The following is a 15,344-nucleotide window of genomic DNA, read 5'->3' on the forward strand; positions in this document are numbered from 1 at the left end:
GTAACCTCACAGTTTATCCATATCAACTCCTGGAGTCCCATGAACAACACTCTTGGTATCTTTGCATGGTCCATTGCAATTAACAGAGCTCAGAGTGTAGTTGGAAAAAATACAGACTACTAATGAAATTATTATAGCTCATTTGACCAGCAAATACTATTATTTGTTATTCCAATGATACTGCCCAAATATTATGAAAAAATGTAGTTGATTTCTTTTTTGCAAGGTTATAATTTTGGATTACCCTAGAAATTATTCACAACTCAAAATTTGAAATTTTGAGTTGCAATTTTGAGTTGCAATTTTCTTGTTTACTCATTTCTTCTTAATATATGGGAAACAAATATTTTACCAAAAAAGTTAAGCCATGAAATAGAAAATGGCATTATTTCATGACACATTTTCATAACTTACCTTAAATAAAATCTTTTTATTCTGATTTAGAAAACATATTTTTTTGAATAGTGCCATTGTCTCATCCTGTGACAATTACTAAGTTATCAGTAGTGGCAATTGTAAATGAAGAAACATTATCTTGTGGTAAAGCTGCTCTCTCAGCAATCATTTAATTTGGGGAGAAAAGTCTTTGCCAGGCTTGGAGCTTAAACAACTCCATCTGAAGTTACTGCAAATATTTTCAATGAATTAAAAGATGGTTTTACTGACCCATTTAAGCCTTAAGCAGAAGGTTTGTTAAGCCTTATAATGACCATTATGGTTATCAAAACTGCAGGTACTGGACCCAATTAATAAATGCTTGATCTTTGCCTACATCCCAACAAATAATCTCTCACACAAAAAACAAGTCAGAACATTTGTAGATTTTCATTAGCCTGGGGGGAGGAAAAAATGTAACCTACTCAAAGAAGTTCATGTGTGGATATTCTCTTGGTTCTTCTAAATCAAGCATAAAACCTTAACAAATGAACAAATGCCAAGTACTTGCCATGCTCCCAGGGCTTATATATGTAACCCAATTACTTTCAGAAAAGGCCTATCTAAAATAATGAGACCTATCAAGAGGATCCTTATGATATTTACAAGTGACTGGGTAAAGAGAACCACTTTTAAAATAGTAACTCTTACATGAAAGTCCAACCAATCCATTTGGAAATTTGCTTACTGCTTTTATGCATACACGATACTGAATCCTCTACTGACTCTGTGATAACAGAAATTGTGTCAGCACTTCTCTGATAACAGGCTGGGCATGGAAACTGCATTTGGAAAGGGGAGATTGCACAACATGACTGTTTAGTCAAAGCAAGTAAATGTGTCCAAAAGTAATTCAATTCCTAATGAAAATCTTTTCAGGTACGAAGGCCTGGCTTGGCTGCCCCTTTGGCTGCAGATCCCAGTGCACAGAGGTGTCTCCAATTCAATTGCTGCCAAAGGACTTACTAATAATGGTTGGAGACTTTTTGTATTTGGAAGTTGAATAGTGTCTGAAAAGCTGAGTCTCAGCCCTGACAAGCACCAGGACTTTACAGACAGTGCTTTTGATGAGCACACTTGTAAAGGATCTGAAGTGCTTTGCCTGCTCACTGCACTACACTGCAGGTGAGAGAATTCCCACTTTTCCTGGCCAAATGCAGAGGACTGCCTTGATTGCAGAAATGCCCAGTCTTCACTTGGAGAGGGACTAAAACTGTATGATGGCTGGTTTGGAGGAACGTGGTTTTTTAGATGCTTTTCCCTCTGCCTCCCCCAGCCTGGGGACAGCCCTCAGAGGACTCGGAGGATGAGGAGGTGCAGAGCAGCACAGAGCTGATGCTCTCAGGTCAGCCAAAGACAGTCACTAACACACAACCAACTGGGAAGGGCATTTCTAAAGAGTTTGGCCTTTTGCACCTAAAAAGTCTACCTAGCTTCTGCTTTAGGCATCCTAATCTCACTTCAGACCTTCTCTTAAATTTCTTTCATGTTTGGAAGCAAAATGCAATATCTAAGTGAAACCCATGTTGCTGGCTCAGGTAACAATTTCTTTAAACATTGGTTACATCGTGTCTGCTCCTAAAGAAATCTGATTTTTACTCTGGTATTTTTCAGTCTGCCATAGGCATTAGAAGTAAAAGACCGCCTAAACCTCAGAATGTAACCTAGAACCTTTTGGAAAAGGAGATTTGGATTTATTCCACTGGAACTAGGACAAAAGATATTGAGATCAGCTGGACTGCAAAATCAGTCAAAGATAGGGTGTGTTGAGAACACTAGTTTGGGTCCAGACAAGTTTCTCATCATTAATTATTCATGGAACTGGACTATTAAGAAGAATCTGATTCTTTTCTGTAAGACATGTAACATTAGAGATGAAGTTACAGAGACTTTCAGTGCTTACAATTTCTCAGACAAGTGTCCCTCAGACAAGTTTTTTCCTTTTCTTCTAAAGCTTAAGTTCATTATGTTTTTTGAGAATCTGGTGGCTTTTAATGCTGTAAAAATGGAAGCTGATGCATTAGTTAATGGTCTTTTACAGCAAGGTAAAATGCATGGGTCATGAAGAAAAAATAAGGATAAGTTCTGATTTTAATTGTATCCTAAAAATGTATGAACTCTCTGGGCTGTGCTAGAACCAAACTGGAAATCTAGGTAGGATCTGGCCCGAATCTCTAAATTCAGCATCTGTCCAAAGTTTGGCATATATCCTCTGGGGACTGGAAGGCCATTCCTCCTCTGCTGGCTATGAAGGGCACACAGGCACTAATTTCAGACTTTCAAATACCTGAGAGAAGCAAATTTCTGATTAATTTACAGCAATAGACCTTGAAACCTTTCAAGCAGTGTCTTTATGACTTCCCAATTATGTTTTGTTCTGAAAACAAAGAAAAGTATATAGAAATATACATGGAAGAAAACGCGTTCTGTCTAAAGGCACATTTCCTGTAACAGGTTATTCCAGCTCTACATAAGAACACTTACAGGTTAATGTGTCAGTGGTAAAAGCCTTAACTGGGGATTTGTATTCCTGGCCTCATAGGTAGGAAGCCTCATGTGACTAGTAAGCAGGCATTGAAAACTGCATTTTGAAGGAGGGGAGGAAGGACAAAATCGTGGTTTTGTTTTTGTTTAGGTCTTTCTTTGGTTGTTTGAGTGATTGATTTTTATATTTTTTTTAAATGAAAAATAATAAAAAGAAGAACTGAACATGCATTAAAGACTTCTGTAATGTCTCATGTTGACTCTGAGTGCTTACAAAATTTTGTCCTATATTTGAAACTTGTGCTGAAGGTGGTGCCTGATCCTCATGCATGTAAGCTCTATTGCCAGTCTGTTTCTAAGTGAATAGCCTGCTTTGTGAAAAGCAGTTCATTGCTGGTTGACTTTCTTATTTTCTTTGAAAAAGAGCAGATCTGCCAAATTAAACTGAGACCTGCTGAGATAATCACGTTGAACTGCAAGGGGACTGTACCCTTAAAACCCCTCCTGCAGCTAAAGGAACTGCTCTTGAGTGAGGTGGTGGCTGGCAACCAAAGTGGGGGAGCCCTTAGGAGACCAGGAGGGCCATTAATTTTAGAGCAATGTTGTGATGCTTAGATGGCCTGTAACTCACTCCTGCAGCATGAAACACATGTGCACAATGTTCCATCATAGCCTGCTGTGCTGTGGGCTGCTCACTCAAGCACAACATCACATCATATTGTAGCTATCCAAAATCAATGAGCTGATCCAATCACTAATTTTGAGACTGCTCATCCATCCTGTTTTATCATCAACACTGGTTCTGCATTGCTTCCTGGGGGAACCTTTCATTTCTTTCTGTTTTAGACCTTCAGCTCTAGTACCTGCATTTAGGATAATTTCTCCAGATGAAGATGTTTCTTTGTAAGGTTTGTTTATAAGCTATTAGGAATTGGCTTTATTTGAAGCTGTGAGAGGAATATCGAGAGTATGGGTTGTGGACGCTCTCTGCAATGATTCCCTTGTGGAGTTTAAGGGGTGACAAGAACAGATAAAAGTGGCCCAGAAACAATGAGCAATTAACTGGAAAGTGCCTTCAGAACTGGAGAGTAAATAGCTGCTCATTTGATTCACTGTGCTTATATTTTTGTATCTTTTTCCTGTGCAGAAGAAAAACAAGTCAACAGTGTTGGTCTCCTGAAACTATCAAAAGGATGTGGAAGAGACTTTTCCGCATGCTCCAGGTGAATTACCTTCTGCAGGAAATGATGTGGGAATCAAATGGCCTCCTCTTCTCCTCCTGTAGTTGTGAAGGGTCAAGGAACACTTGTAAAACCAACAGGATTGACAGGTTAAATCCGAGTTCTCTCCATTCCTGCCATTCCATGAATGCCCAGGGGGGAGGCGATCCGTCCTGGGCAGGGTCGGGCACTGCCTGGCGGGAGCTCCCCATCGATGGGGCTGAAGGAAGTCTGCATCCCTCACCTCCCCAAGGCATCCCCAGGGCAGCTGCAGCACAGAAGGCACTGGTGCACTCCATTTTAACCTCCACAATGTGCAAATTCTCTTGAAGGTTTGTGCTTGGCTGGATGTCACTCAACACCTTGGTTTCAGCACATGGTTCTGCTGCTGTTTCGTCACAGCACAAGCAAATACTGCCAGCATTTGGAGCTTTGCTGTCTTTCTGTACCTTCCCTTTTGATCATTAGTTTGTGCTTGTTGAGATTTTTCACTGTTGTCTCTAATTGCAGTGGTATAATGATATAATTGTTTGCCAGATCTCTTTTATTTTAACTCAAATTTATATTAATTTAACCACAGCTTCTCTCAATTTCTTTTCAGCAAAATCCCATTGTTTGGACTTGGGCCCAAACTATTTTTTTTTCTGGAAAAAAACAAAAAATGAAAAGAAAAGAAATGGAAAAGAAATGGTCCTAGCTGCCTCCTTTGACAAAGGATAATTGGAAAATATAAGATTTCTTAATTTACTGAAAGGTATCCAACCATTTGTGAAAACTCCTTTTGATTTTTGATGAACATTGAAGAGACAATTTTTATTCATCTTCATTCATATCCAGTCATTGCTCTTGTTTGTAAGAGACACCTACTTGCTTGCAGAGCTCCAAAAGTAGTCATTGTGAGGAGAAGTATTTTTGAAACATAAATTAACTTAATTATTTTAGTTATAAGAGAATATTTAAACATATTGGAGTTTTCAATATTTTTTCTTCCTTTTTCCTCTCCCAGTTTTTCCTTTTTGGAAGAAATAAAGATATTCTCCAATTTTTCCAATTTTCTCAATTTTGCTATACTAAAAGAAAACTTAAAGGAGGTTAGGAATTTTTACTTCATACAGAAAGATTTTTCTTGACAAATCAAATTTTAATTTGACTTCATCACCTGTGAAAACCTTGACCAAATTCCCATATAAAGTGTCTGGATCAGATTTTAAAATTTCCCCCAAGAATATGTCTTTAATTCATCAATACTCAGGTTTCAAGAAACATAACATCACTTTGCCTACCTTACTTCAAACCAGAAAGTTGTGTGCAGACACGTGGAAAATATTATTTCCAAAATTACACAGAACTGGAAAAACTTATCATTATTTACTCAGAGAATTTCTTTTTTTGTCTTTAGTGGACAACAAATTTTGTTCCCATTACCATTAATTTATACCTGTGTGAGGAAGAAACATAGATGTTCCAAAACAAAGCAGAATAAAAGGGGGGGATTTGAACAATAGCTAAAAAGACAGCTGAAACCATATAAAATAAATCCAGTTTTTATCTCCTGTAAATCTCTCTCATTCATGCCATACATCACTGGCTATGATCATTCCTTACCACCCTGTGTCCCTTTTGGTTTGTGAGGCATGTGGAACTGGAGCCTGTCTTTTAAATTTGGCAGGTTGACACGGATATCAGAAATTGTGTACAAATATGGCCATATGATTATGGCTGCCTCTACATTCACAGTTGTGATGGGTGATGGCCTCTGGCTTCTGTGTCTACCTTGTGACTTTAGAAACAGCATCCAACAAACACCAACAGTCAAGGAAAACATTTCTTATTCACCTGTCAGGAGTGACCTTGCTAGCTGCACAAATCCAGTTCCATCCAGCAGAGGTATTTGTAGATCCAGAGCAGCTATGAAAATATTATACAGTAAGAAAGTATCCTTATAAATGTTAATTCATATGCATGTATAATAGCGAGTCCTTTGAGTGAAAATGCAAAATGGGCAATTTCAGGTCATGAAGGAGAAAGTCAGTGGTGCTAAATGCATGAAACTGAACTGTGAGGCCTGGGAATGTGACCTAATAAACAAATCATAAACCAGACAGACAGATAAGAAGGGCTTTTTTCTCAGAGCTCTGCAAATCACACAACTTAATCTTTCTAAGGGAGGGAAGTAGGGAAGTGTTGCAAATGCTGCCTAATATTTTTCTGAAGCTCATGTCCTCTGCAAAAAAACCCCTGTTTACCATGCTGAAATGATTAGAGTGATTGTACCATGAAATGGCTTGGATTTGCTCATCTGGCTTCAAGTTCAGAGGAATGACCAACAAGCTGACTTATGTTCTTAGCAGTGTAGACCCAGAAGGGTTCAAGCAGATGTTGCAGGCTTACTCCAGGCAAATACATGAAGTTTTGTGGTTTCTCTTAAGTGTTTGCTAATATCTACCACATTGCAAAGTCAAATGTCCTTTCTCAACAGAGCTGACTATTCATAATACAATACAGATGATTTAATCTGTGGTTAGGACTTTCCATTTCTACTAGAGCTGTGTAAAGTCTGAACTGCTCAAACTTACATTATACTGACATACAAACAAAAAAAAAAAGAAAAAAAAGAAAAAAAGGTCAAAAATCCCTGTCAGTCCCAAAATCTGAACCAATGCCAGTTCACATATCTGCAGTTGGGTTACGTAGTGATGCTGTGACCCAGTGCATGACCATCTGCTACTGTGACATTCCTCCTTCAAGTCCATAACTGAATGAAATGGGAGATATTTTATGGAAGTTTTTGATGCAGTTAGAAATAAGTATAGTTTCAGAACTAGAAGCACCAGGATCTCAAATGTACCTGGTTCTGTTGTTTGCATCAAATTTTCATCCACTCTCCTGTCTTCTATGGAACTCATACGAAAAATAAATTTTTAACATTGAAAATATAATTTACCATTAATTATCAGGTAAGTAGTTTTAATATGATCATTCTTTCAAAGTTGATTTAAATTTTCTTTGCAAACCTGGCCATGTTGTAATCCTGAAGAGATTTTTTTTGTTTTGTTTTATTTTGGTTTGTTCCCAGAAAAGAGGTTTATTCAAAAACTGTTCCTGAAGAATTCAAAAAAATTCAAAAAAATGTTCCTGAAGAACTCAAAGGAGTCTTTTTTGATATTAGTGAGTGGTTTTGGACAAAAGCATTGGATGATAAAAGATTTAGAAAATCCTGAACAATTTGGTTTGACATCTTTAAACAAAGACATTTATTTGCTTTGCTTGAAAAACTGCTTTTTATAATAAATGAAGACAGAAGACTGAGAGATTTGAGTTGCACAAACAATATATTTTGTGTTTGAAAAAATACCTCTGCTGACAAAAAATGTATTCTGAGTTTCTGTTGGTTTAGCAAAATAAACAATGGGTTTTGGTTGACTGAAGATTATTTTCTTTCTATTTTTTTTAGTTTGGGCAGAGCATCAAAAAAAAAAAAAATCATTAATTTCCTACATAGCACTGCTTCTGAGTAATTCCCAGAACGAGGCAGAACAAAATAAAGTTTATATCTTGTTTGAAACGCTGGCCACTTTGAAATCAATGGCAGAATTCCCATTAATTTCACTGGGGGCAGGCTTTTACCTTCATCTTTAACTAACAGCTCAGTTTTCCTTCATTATAGCTTGCAGAAGTGAAGGAGATTTCTTTCGGTTCAAATCACTGCTGGTGAATCTGTCCCAAGAGAAACATGCAATACACACTTCTCATTTCTGTCCTAAAAGAACACTGGAAAAAGCACATTTCACCAACTTTTGTAACATATATGGGCATTTTCAAATGTATCTTAATGTCTTTGTCTATAGCAAACCCTGGTTAAGAAGTTAATAATTTTTGACAAGCACTTCCCTTGTGTCTGGATTTTGAAAGGAAAACCTAGAGGATAAAATGGCCCTCTTCTAGTCATTCAGTGGATTGAAACCAGCAGAAGCTGATAGCAAACAGTTTTTCTCAAATGTAATTTTGGTTTGCTTTCCCATGGATCTCTTCTTTGCCTTCTGCTGTGAGCTGGCAGCACTGTTTAAGAAGACAGGAAAAAAATCAAACACAGAAATCTCCTTTAAATACTAATTTCTTTTTGTAAGCTGCACTTTCTCTCTAATATCCAAAAGCATGGAAAAAATTGTCTTTAAAAAAGCCTTCAGAGATCTTCAGAGCACGAAGCAAAACAGAGGGCCCCCAAAGTAGGAGTCTGCACCCTGGAGGGCCAGAGCAGTTATTTCCTGTTCCAGGGCAGCCCAACATCATGCACCTCTAGTTCCCTCTGTTTATTGAGTCAGTGGCAAGTCACAGGAAAAAATGCACTTTTCACCCCTAGATGAGAATAAAGCAGTATTAATTGGATCATGGGTCTATTTTTGTGCAGCTCTATGGCTGCAGCCTATCTGAAGGTTTTTGAAAATTCTACTATTTTTACGACAGACCTAGGGATGCAGGAACTTTTCTAGGTCTAGCAAGTCATCATATACATCAAGTCACAGTAGCTGAGCATGTGATCTTTGTTATCAAAACTCAACTGTGCACTGAGACCTTGGGTGCCTCGTGTTGTGTGTCTTCCTATCTTACAAAATACAGCTCAGTGAGAAAGCCAAAGTTAATGTGGTCAAGGGGATGTAGTGGGATTCACTTAATCCTAACCTAAACACCCACTGATGGCATCCCACCCTAGTCTGCAGTGACATTGCTGGTGGGATCTTCACTGATGGTCATGGAGGCTGAGACTCCTTGCGCTCATCTGGACATTTACTTCTGAGTACTCTCTGAACTTGGGGAAGATTTTTTTCAACTTCCTTTTGTCTGCTGGCATTCTCAAAGTTAAAATTTAAATTAGGTGTAGGTATTTATTTAGCTTTCAATGTGTTCCCTGCATAACTGTGGTTTTCACCAATTTTCTACTGCAGCCATGGGCATATTATTCAGGTCTTGCCTGTACTGAACTTGGTTTTCATTTGCTCATGGTAATATGTGCTTATGTTTTTAAGTAAAATCTCTTGCTGCTTGTGATTGGAGATTCCCAAGGGAAGCAAAATTGATAACAGCTTTCACCTTAAACCAAATTAGGAGCATAAGTTTCTAACACAGTGTTAAAAAAAAAAAAGAGGAAGCAAATAAAAAAATGCAAAGAGGAAGTGAAATTCTAACTTCACATTGAGTAATCCTGAATTTATGAAAACACAAGGATCATGTTCAGGCATCAATCTATAAATGCTAAGGCATAAGACATCCCATAATTAGAGAGAAAACAGTTACAGGAGTGAGCAGAACATTTCTTTAATGTGGCAAATTAAAGTAAGAATTTTAGCTTTGTGAGGAGTCGTTTGTAAATACATATGTACATCCTCTACCACATGTTTTCTCCTCCCTTCCTGCTGGACCAGCCTATCCCTTCTTCCCATTTTCTGCTGTAACAGCAGTCAGGCTTTTCCTTTCACTTGCTCTGGCAGCTGCAGTCCCACCCTCCTCCCGGCACCGAGAGCACACAGTGATGACACACGTCTATTGCAAATGATCATTTTCCCTTCTGCCTCCCAGCTACAAATTCCCATCACCGTATACCCCATTTTAAATCTCTTCTTTATTGAGTTTCATCAGCATAAGGCCATTGTTAATACATCTGTTTGAAATAAAAAATAATTTCCCTGTGTCTGCCACCCTCTCTCCACTACAGAGTCACACCCCATCCCAGGTTCCAGCCATGATTAAGCACCACACATGTGTTTCAAATAAAAGTTATCTTCTCTTCACACATCCCCCTCCCTCTCACAGCTGTAGATTTCCCTACTGCATTATCCTCATTTGTAACTTTTCTGCCTTGTTTTCAGCCATGCTCCGTCATCAGTGTTTTCTCTGTTACTTAGGTTTTCTTATGCATATGTTAACACCTTTCTTTCAAAGATATCACTATCACAGTGCTCATTTTATACCAGGAAACTCAGGTCTGCAGAGTTGGAGAAATTTGCTGCTTGCTCCAGAGTGGCTACAGAAGGCTTAGGAATGGCATCTTGGGTTCTCTACTGGATTCTCTAGTTTACACTCTACTGGTGTAAACTAGAGCTAGAAGTCCACATCATTGGGCTAATGGGCATTTGACCTTGTGCTGGATTGCTCTCTCTCTCTCTCTCCCTTCTACACTCTTTGGAGACAGGTGTATTTGGGAAGCATAACTTACCTGTTCTTTATATACGAGATTTATTGTGGGTTATTACAGGCACATCCTTTCATCTGTTTTTCAATGACCAGAGATAGTCTTACATTTGTGGAAGATCAGGCATGGGCCCATCCTTGCTCCCATCTGCACAGCAGATGGCTTGTGCATGTCCCTGGTTTAACCCAGCATGGCTCTGGGTTATTATCCTGGCTGCTCGTGCCTCCAACTGCAATCATTCACACCCAAACTGTGTTTCAGTCTATAGCACTAAAACTCTCAACACTGAAATACTTGCCCCTTCCTTTGCCTAGGCTGCTATGGACATAATCAGAACACAATGGTGCAGGCAGTCTTTACACTTGCTGTATTTATACTGTATCCCAAAACCGTTATTGTCAGCCCCAGCTACTTAAAATTATGAGTTTGTTCTCCAATGCATTGCCAACACAAAAGAACTAATTAGCAAGCAGTTGTGTTTGTCTGGCTTCTTGCCTTGAGCCAAGGTTTTCATCTTTCCTCTGTGACTGTAGTATTTAGATATGTAAATATATTTTTATTCCTTTTGTAAATGAATGCTGGAATTCCAGTTTAATCTCCTGTTTTGGGAAGGTGATGTTTTAGGAAGAAATCACATCCCTTGTTGTTGGTCTCACTAAATACTTAGAAATGCTAGGAACATGTTGCAAAACTTCCTCCAAAAGAAAATTTGTGTATATACCAGGTGACATTCCACCAAAGGTAAAAGGTTCTGGTCATCTGCATCACCTGTTAAATGTCAATACCTAAATAACAGCAAACACAGTGAAGGAAACCATTCAGAGCATTGTGCAATTTTGTTTCTAAAACATTGTTTTGAATAAAAATGTCTACAGGATTAACAAGTGGTACATGTCTTAAATAGTTTCTCTCTTGTGAAGTAAGTATATTTAATTTTAAAACAATTTCCACAAAAGAAAAAGGACTGTGGAGAGAAAGTTTTCTTGAAGTAGATAGCTAGAACCACAGCATCAGAAACAATTTTCTGACTATATTAGTAGAAATGCCTGTGTTTTTCCTGATTTTGCTTTTATTTTATGACCTTCATGGCTGACAAACTCACTAGAATTGAAATACTTAAATATTAAAGAGTTGAATCTAGAGACAATTCCTCTGATAGAATAAAAATATCTCAGAGCAACTCAGAAAACGTGTCCAAAAAAAGTCACAATAGTATTTCTGCAAAATACTGTATTGGTCCTTTGCAAAAATGATGAAGTTATAGGAAAAAAACTGAGGGAACACTTGAATGAAAATATGTCTTTTTCTGGTTAAGACTCCAAACTGAAAGGCCACCAAAGGAGTGACATTCAATGTTGAAGCCTGTGTGTGTTTTCACAGAGAGCTTCTGTGTCTATTTGATTTCTCTAAATATGATAGGCCACAAAGTGAAAGAATATAGAGAGAGATTTTGGATACAACAAAGCCCCTTACTTGAAGAAGTTAAAACTAGATAATGAGGTCAACATTCTTATAAAGCATCAGTCTCCAGCCTGTGACATACTGGCCATTTGCTCCCTGTAAGACCATCTTGACATTGTGTGTTTACCAAAGGAGCAGAAAAATCAGAGCAAGGCTGTAGGGAGAGTAGGGTGAGTTTCACCTCAGCCCAGTCCTCTCCAACCCATTGGCCAGAGCCTGAGTCAGTCCCAGGCAGCCGTGAGGGATGCCTGGCACCATCAGCACCCCTGGTCTGCTGTGGATTGCTGGCCTAGAGAAACTAAAACGGATGTTGTGTTTGTGGCGTTGACTTGTAAAAGAGCAACAACAAACCAAACAAACAAACCAACCAACTAACAAACAACAGAGCGGCACTAGGTTCCATCCCTAGTGAAAAGAAAAAAAAAGAAAAAAAGAAAAAAGAAAAAAAGAAAAAAAAAGAAAAAAGAAAAAAATAAAAAGAAAAAAAGAAAAAAGAAAAAGGGAGAAAGTGCTGTTGGGAAAGTGGAATTTTGCTTCCACACTTTATTATTATTATTATTATTATTATTATTATTATTATTATTATTATTATTATTATTATTATTATTATTATTATTATTATTTTAGGGGTACCTTAAATGTGGGACTTAACTTTTAAACATTCTTTAGCTGGATTTGTCCCCATGGCCTCAGTCAAACTGGATACTGAATTTGTCTGAAGCAACAGACCTTGATTTACCTCTCTCATTTCTTCACGCTCTCCTGTTCAATTGACCTAGAATGCTAAAGATGTCTCCAAGGGAACATTATGATGTAAGAGAGACCAAACTAAAACCTGAGATTTTTATTTTGTTGTTGTTCTTAGTTCTATTAAAAGCCATTAGACGAAAACAAATGATAGATGATTCCTACACTGAGGAGTTTACAACAGAAAACACACTCCTGGATAAATTGTAGTTTTCTGAGTGTTGGCCAAGATGAACAGTTAGTTTAGGTGTAAGATAAGAAATAAGGCAAAGTAATGAGTTTTCCTTTTGTTACTGTAAAGTAGGGAAAATTATAGTTGTCGTGTTCAGATTTGCCTTCTGCAGATTCTTGAAGTTCTTTGTGGACACAATGGAGTTGAAAGGAAAATGTGGCTTGAAATGTTACCCTTCCATGCCAAATGTGTATTCCTCGGCACGTGCATTTCCTCAGCTCTGCTTATGAAATCAATACTCATGAGTGAACTCCTCAGAGCTCTCTTTATAACACTATAGAAAAGAAAATAGTGGGTTTGGCTCATTTGTTGTTCAAAGAACTGTTAAGCGAGTTGTAGATGCAAGGCCAAATACTTTTCTGACTTGGCCCCCTGCAAGGACAGAAATTTTCCTGGGATTGGATGAAAACACAAGTAAGCAAAGCAAGACTTGCAGAAGTTAAAAATTATCTCCAACCTTCTTTTACTGGAAGTAAGTGGTACATCGGCAGGAACTTGGGATAATACAAATATACGTTCTGACTTCCAAACCCCAGTGGAATTTTCAGGCCTGGTGGTAGAAGTGCTTTATCTCAAATAACCACTCATATCACGTCCTTGTTGGTTCTGCAGTAGAGTTGTGAGAAGCCACAATGTGCAGGCAAGCACGTGTGTGCATCACGTAGGATGTGTGCTGCAGGCTCTGCATGATCAGCAAGCATTTGGCAGCTGTCAACCTCAACAGCTTCCTCCTCACAACCCCAATGAAAACCTTTTCTTTTGTGCTCCCACTGTAACTGTCAATGTATTAAAGAGCTGTCTATGCCTTCAAGCTTCAAGGCATGAATATTCTCATACTGAGCCTATTCTTATCCAGTTCATCCACATACATGCAACAGGTTTCATGCCTGGTTTATTCCATTCCTCCAGTGAAGCAGAAATATTTTACAGATTTTTTTCTCACAGCTGAGCTGTTCATGTGTGCTACAAAATGTGTGCTGCAAAATGTATACTTTCTCTCTGGATCTGCTGATCACTAACAAGAGCTGAAGTGTTGCTGAAGCCTTTCTGCACCTAGAATTACCCTACCAACCCGTCTATTTTCTTTAAACTAGTACTCTGCTACCATGTTTTCTTAAAATTGGCTGTCGTTCAAATATTAGCTGTTGGGACAGATACACACAGGGTATGATCAAACAAGACTTTCCTTGAAGACTGGACTAAAATGACATCTCAGTATGCTACACACTCATCTTTCTTCCTGCATGGGATCAGCTATCCTGAGCCAGGACCATTCAAGATACGTCCACACAGCCATTAGCAGCAAAGCCACATGGAGGGAACATTTTATGCAATACAACGTGAAATTTCCCAATACTGTTTTATCTTGTTGGTTTTTGTCTGTGCAATGGATCCATTCTACCATTTTCAAGTCTCTGTGGTCAAAAACTAGGCAATTCTCACTCAAGCTTGTTAGAAGGTTTCTCCAGGCTTCTTATTTTCAGAAGATTTAATTAGTCTTAGAAATTACATCACCTTTTTCAATTTTGTTTAAAAGTTAGGCTTCTAAGCAAAGGTAACCATTGTTCATTCTATAGTCAGTAAATAAATACTTCCAGGAGAGTAACTTATCCTGAGAAAAAGAAGTAGTGCTAAGAGCAGGCGGTGGTACATTTTCAGACCAGTCAGTCTCATCTGTGTCTCTCCAATGGCTGGAGAAAGGCAGATAGGCAGATATGTGTTGAGATGAAATCTGGACCTGTTGGCTTCACTGGGAATCACTCACAGCCTTTGGAGGCGAAGAGCTGTCCTCAGGTAACAAAGTCCACACATTGAACCCCTTGCTGATTGTGTAATGCAGATACATGGCCAGTAGGGACCATGTTATGGCTGTGAAAAATTCCTTTCTGTTTATGAGACAAATGGGGGTTTAAAAGATATAGAAATGGAGTACATTTTTTTCATGTGGTCTAGCAATTTTTCTTCTAGTAGGAAAATTAGGAGGTTTATGGTATTGCCTTGTTGCTGCTTCGTTGCTTCTCTCCAAACCACCACCAGAGGTAGGCCAATAACATCATCTTAAAAGCAGGAATTAGTGTGTCAAAACTGATCTTGCTTTAACTCTCCATATGTTGTTATGCACTGACGAGTGACAAATTGCACAGAAAACGTGGTCTCCACATTCTCTGAAAAGGACTGCTGAAATATTTGACAAGCTTCAGTCAAACCAAGCTGTTTTCTTCATCTTGAAGCCAACTTGCCAAACAATCTTTTGACATTTTGTGGTATTTTGTGTTCGATTCTTCAGTGTAAGAAGGTGTAAAAAAAGGTCAGTGTTAAGTTACACCAGACCTCTCTGCTATGTTGCTATAACAGCATCCCATGCTGGAGTTCTCAGTTTTTCAGCTGCTCATCAGAGCAATTCTCTGTCATAGCTGTGCAGTGTCTTAAAGATATGCCAGATATTAGATATGTTTGATACAAGGCAGCACCAACATAGTGTCTTTTGAATGTATTTACCATGCACATTTTAATACCTCAGCTCTGGTCCAATGGTTCATTTGTTCCACATACTTTCAAACTACTGTAATGGTTCAGA

The sequence above is a fragment of the Taeniopygia guttata genome, chromosome 2 (assembly GCF_048771995.1).
Source record: "Taeniopygia guttata chromosome 2, bTaeGut7.mat, whole genome shotgun sequence".
Classification (NCBI taxonomy): domain Eukaryota; kingdom Metazoa; phylum Chordata; class Aves; order Passeriformes; family Estrildidae; genus Taeniopygia; species Taeniopygia guttata.